This window comes from Rhinichthys klamathensis, unplaced genomic scaffold (assembly GCF_029890125.1).
Source record: "Rhinichthys klamathensis goyatoka isolate OS25496 unplaced genomic scaffold, OSU_Roscu_1.1 h1tg000208l_1, whole genome shotgun sequence".
In the NCBI taxonomy this organism is placed as follows: Eukaryota; Metazoa; Chordata; class Actinopteri; order Cypriniformes; family Leuciscidae; genus Rhinichthys; species Rhinichthys klamathensis.
This window is the reverse complement of record NW_026606733.1, coordinates 117101-123100: the sequence shown is the minus strand read 5'-3', so window position 1 is coordinate 123100 and position 6000 is coordinate 117101.

Here is a 6000-nt window from a genome sequence, read left to right as displayed (position 1 = left end):
ACTGTGTGAATCTAACTTAGACTCAACTTGGTAACCCCATCTGCATTAAGTGATTATTGAGATGCGGGCTCAAGACATGTGACTCTAATAGCAGTTCTGAAGTTCTGCAAGTATTTGCAATACCTTGGCACATATCAGAATACCTGCGACTCAGACTTGAGGTGAGTCATACCTTTACAGACTAAACATTGAGTTTTTACAGCCCACAAAAACTGCAGCAAAAATAAGCAGGTACAGCTTGGCACATCTTTTAAAAACTAACGAAGACAGGTACACATTGATTTATGTTGTTGTCATTTTTATTGAAAAATACTGCAAATTGGTCAACATCGAATTATATGTTTTTGATCGTAAAACACTTATGGTTTTTGCAAGTAAAAGCTATGAATTACTATACAAATTATGGTGAAAAACAGCTAGGGACATTTCCTAATTGACATCACATTTGATTATATATAATTTATATAATTTAGTTTATTCTCTTTTTTGGTATGAGTGATGGACATGTTGTTACATTTTAAGCTATTTAGTTTATGTTGACTGCATTATTTTAGAGTCATGTGTTAGCCTGTTTTGTGTTTGTGTGTGTGATTCTCCGTCTGGATAAATGTATTAGCCAAGTATGGATAAGCCACTTATGATGAACTCTGATTCATCATGTGGGTTTCTGTTTTATCAAATGTATTATTAGGGTGTTTTATCTGTACTTTTTAAGATACAACGCCATTTTCTTAGTTTAATAGATTATATATATATATATATATGTTATATTAACGTTATATCACTTATTGAAATATATGGTTATAAGTTGTAAAATATTCAAGCACAAATTTGTCATTCTGTAATACCTGAAACAATGTCACCATTATTTTTTCAACCACAGCTGCTGTTTCTTTTTTCCCCCGTACATTTAACAGGATATTTTTTATAATGTGTGCGTGTAACAGAGGCCAGCTATCAAAGAGCTGTGCAAGTAAAACCTGACACTAGAAGCTTTGTTAGCACGCTGGTTCGAATCCCAGTCGGAGTGGTGCGAGTAGGACTAGCTACATTGGTGCCGTGACCCGGATGGGAGTGAGGTTTAGGGAGGTGAGTGTAATGGAGAACTGCTAAAGAGCTGTGGGAATAAAACCTCACTCCCCTGGCCTCAAGAGGCGCACTAGCGACTGACGCTAGATACTATGGTCTTTAGCACCCCTGCCTCCCATGCTGATGTTGTTGGTTCGAATCCCACTCTGAGCCATAGGAGTAGGACCAGTTACATGTGGAACAGAGTTGGGGTCAAGACCAGAAACATATTGCAGCAATTGCATTTTGTTGCAGCAATCCTTTTTTTAAAATCTGATAATAAAGTCATCACTTTATTTTCAATGTTTTCAATTTTTCCATACCCACAAATTCCAATGAGTTGTGGCTGATTTACAGAACATAAACATTGTGCACCTCATGCATTTATTAGAATGGATTTCCCCAATAAACTCAAAATGAAAACAAAGACTTCTTACATCTGAGGTCCACCAAAGAGGACATGAGCTGTGGAGGCATCTTTCCCCTGTGTAGGGTTTTGAAAAGATATGTGCCAAACACTGGAAATAGACTGTGTCTGTTGTCTGAGACTGTAAGCAGCGACCCAGATCCAGACCAAGACACCAAGTGATAACAGCCAGACTAAAGTCATGTTTATGCAGTCTAATGAGGCTGAAGACCAAGACTGCAAGGTCAAGGCCAAGAGTAGAGTCCCTGGGAAAACACAAATACGGCTTTTTTCACCTTCGATACTTGAGACATAACTTTACCAGTGTGGGGTGGTTATGTTATGAAGTCTGAATTTGGAGCAATGCCTCTGGTGTATTTTGGTATATTCCATACACTTTGTATTGCACGTCAGGAGTAGATGTAACACGACAAACATGGACTTTGTTGCAGATATCTGAGCTAGAGAAGGCTAAGGACTTTGGGGAAAACAACTGTTCCACTCAGAAATCCAAAGTACGTTATAAAGTACAACCAAGAATCCCAAAGCAGCGCTCTGCTGAGATCCACTATACACAAAAAATCTTATATATACAGTGAGGTCCAAAGATCTAAGACCACATTGAAAACTTTTTTTGTTATTTTAACTTGGAAGTAAATAGATTTTTCTCAAATCAGTGACCATGTCTTGCATCCACTAAAGCACAAGATGCTTTTTGGATCATTTTCAAATCATAAAATGAAAAAAGTAAAAGCTATAACATGCACACACACAAAGATAAAAGCCATGCAAGAAGAGTCACTGTCAAGTACACTTCAACAGACATACCAAGATACATTCATGGACACACATGAGGTTAAATGGTGGAATAATAGCCTGTGTGTCTGAATGTGTGTGGTTTCTGGCTGTTGTCGGATCTGTGGCGTATCCAGGACACCATGTGTGTGTTGCGTCAGAGTATGTGTTAGGCCCACGCGTGCTCCAGATATTGGCTCGGAGTAAAACTGTCAGTACAGAAACTGTGGAGCAAAGCACATGTTCACTACAGTGAGCCATTCAGCTTGATGAAGCTAACCATGCAACCCTAAATTAGCGGATTACACTTAGATGAATACACACACAGACACACACACACACAAGCCACCCCCCCCCCCCCCCCCCCCCCCTCATTAGATCTGAACGTGTCTTAATAAATCATTATCAGACAGGACAGTGCATCTCCTTCCTAAACTTAATGACCAGTTGACTTTTACAAATATCCCCCTGCACATTCTCTCTCCTAATGGCTAAAGTGCAGTGACACTGGGGTTGCGGGACTGTAAATCATTCAAGTTAGTGTCACACACTTCAGTGATTTACACCCGTAGAGAGAGTCAGTTTAAGCTTTAACGAACTGACTTTTGTGTTGGATGTCATGTGCTAAAATATGTTATATTGGCTTCCAATGACCTTGAATAATAGTTATTAAAGAACCAACTTTCAGTGTTGATGTAACAGTAAGCTGGGGAGCCAAACTCTGAGTCAACTGAGTTTTGTAAAATGCCTTAACACCATAATATTATTTAAAACTTTGTGTAATTTTAGTGTCACAAACAGAATTTAATGAATGAATGAATATTTTTTATTTCATATTATGAAATTATATTTAATAATATTAAATATATATTCTGTTTAAAAACAAGTTGCCCAAACTCTCCCCCTGTCTGCTAGGTAGGAAGTCTGGCTCAAACAAATAGAGCCACAGCCTTTACTCTTAGGGCAATCAACCATGAATGGCTCATTTATAGCTGTCTCTGCACATTAAGCTGGGACAGGAGAAAGTATTTTTAACATTGAAAAAGTTACACACATCACCTTTAAGCTGAAGTGGAGAGAGAAAGAAAGAAAGATACAAGTTTTAGATTAAATTTAAGAAGTTTTAAATAACATCTATCTGACACAGGCACAATTTATCATTATTATCTAATTATAATTATTATAATTCACCCAAAAGCATCAAAAGTAGAATGAAAATTATATAATTTAAATTTTGTGAATTAATTAATAATCATATATAGCCTATAGTTCAAAAGTTTGGGGTCTGTATCAGTTGATGTTTCTGAAATAAAACGTTTACACTCACCAAGAATGCATTTATTTGATCAAAAATACAATAAAAATTATTACAATTTAAAATAGCTGTTTTTTATTTGAATATATTTTAGAATTTAATTTATCCCTGATGGCAAAGCTGTATTTTCAGCATCATTCCTCCAGTCTTCAGTGTCATGATCCTTCAGAAATCATTCTAATGATGATTTGATACTTAAGAAACATTTCTGATTATTATGGAAGTTCAAAAGAACATTTATTTGGAATAAGAATTTAATGCAGTTTTGTAACGATTTAAAAGTCTTTACTGTCAACTTCAATTTAATTCATCCTTGTTGAATAAAAGTATTATTTCTTTAAAAACTAAAATGTATCCTATACAGATGATACATACTTTTGAACGGTAGTGTAGGCTTATGTTTATTATCTTAATGTAAACAACTTTTATTAGTCATTATAGCCTAGCCTACTCTCTATTTTAGCCTACATATTATCTCGACACAGCATTTGAATAGCTGATTATGGTTTCTAATATCAATGTAGGCCTATGTGTCCTTTGACTTAACAGTAACGCGCAATTAACTCAAACAATTCTAACCTGATATCAAATCAAATCAGCCAGAGGGGAATTATTACGATTAGAATATCTCGTATCATACGAGTCGTATGCGTTATTTTACCTCACTACGAAGATGCCCCGCGTTAAACGAAGAAGAGTAGGCTAATATGTAGGCCTAATCATCACAGACACAAGCGATTACATTTGGAAAGAATCAAGTTTTATTCTGAATGCCCTAATAAGTAACTGTTAGCCTAAAGATCGGACAATTTTGTAAACTTTTGTAAACCCAGCCAGAATAATCACAATGTAGGCTAAGCATCCAAAAACTGCAATATATAACATACAACAAACAAAGCATCCAATGTGTAAATATGATTTAATACGTACTAAATTCAAAACAGCATAAACTCCGGCACAACCTGCACATTTTAAACGCTAAAAACAGACATCACTAGCTGAACCTCACAGCGATTGGCTGGCTCCCGGGTTTTTCGCTTGATATTTGCGTAATGCCGTTTAGTCACACCCTGCAGTTCCTTCCCCCAGCCAGCAGAGGTCTCCCCCTTCTGAATGCTACAATTTAATTGAACGCACCTTTGTTTTGTTTACTGCTTGCATGTTTAAGTAGCCTGAATGAGCTCTACATTCACCTGTAAATAGACTAATGATATTGATTACAAAATTCTGAGTCACTTCAATGGCATATTAGTGTGTTGTAGGCTAGTCGTGTTTTTACCTTATTTTGCCTTCTGTAATTGCTTTTGACTCTGCCTGCATTATTACTATGATTACTGCATTAGCATTGTACTATTTTGCTAATTTAACTCACTGCAACGGGATTCGCACACTGTGACAGTCTGATAGGCTATGTAACAAGGTGGGGACATTGAAAATGACCATTAGCATAGCAAATATATCACTGAAATAGTAAGATACTGAATCACTGTTATTGTTGTAAGCTGTGGTATTGTCCTTTGCCTAACTCTCTTGTACGTTTGATTGATGATGGAGGATTTATGTGCTGGAAATATGAGCATAACATTTTCCAGCTGCAGTTTTCGCAATAGTGTACACCTTGCTCATTGGTATTCAGAAGAACCTTCAAATTCTCTCCTCATTCATCTCATTAATCAGATCATCTGACTGAAATTACCCCCGTCAAAAAGGAAATTATCCTGTAAGTATGTGTTGACCAGCTGTCATTTTTCTTTGCCAGAACAGTAGGCCTATCATAAAGATGATGTTTTATATGTGGGACAAAATTCAGAAACGTGATAAGGGTCTCAAATATGTTAACCCAGAAAAAACAACAACAAAAAAAAAAAAAAAAAAAAAACTGGAAGTCGTCTGCTATACATATGCTTTCAGTTTATTTTTTTTTCACTCATCTGCAATAGCCAAAACTTATTCATGTTATGACCATGTGCTGGATATAGAATACATAGACGTCCTCTATAATTTTGTCATCTATATGTAGTACAGTATGTGTTTGTTATTGAATTGGTATCAGTGTTGGCCTGAGATGGCCTCTGAGTAAAATTCTTGCTTATTTGTTTGTTTGACAGCTTCCACGTTGCATTGTAAAAGTACTGCAGTCATTATTCAACATAATTTGCACATTATATACGGTATCAGACTGCATTGTGGGAATGTAATGAATTGAATTGTTACAAAATTGCATCGCAAATGAATTTAGACATTTTTAAGCTTTCAGGAGTGATTGGATCATTGAGTTTGAGGCAAGCTTGAAAATGCCGTTTCTTCATTATTCATTTATTGCTATGAATTAGATGAAGATTGGTTCAAAAATTAGATCAATTTAAAGAAATTATAAACGCATTACCTTGAGCTTATGCAGTATGTGATTTTCATT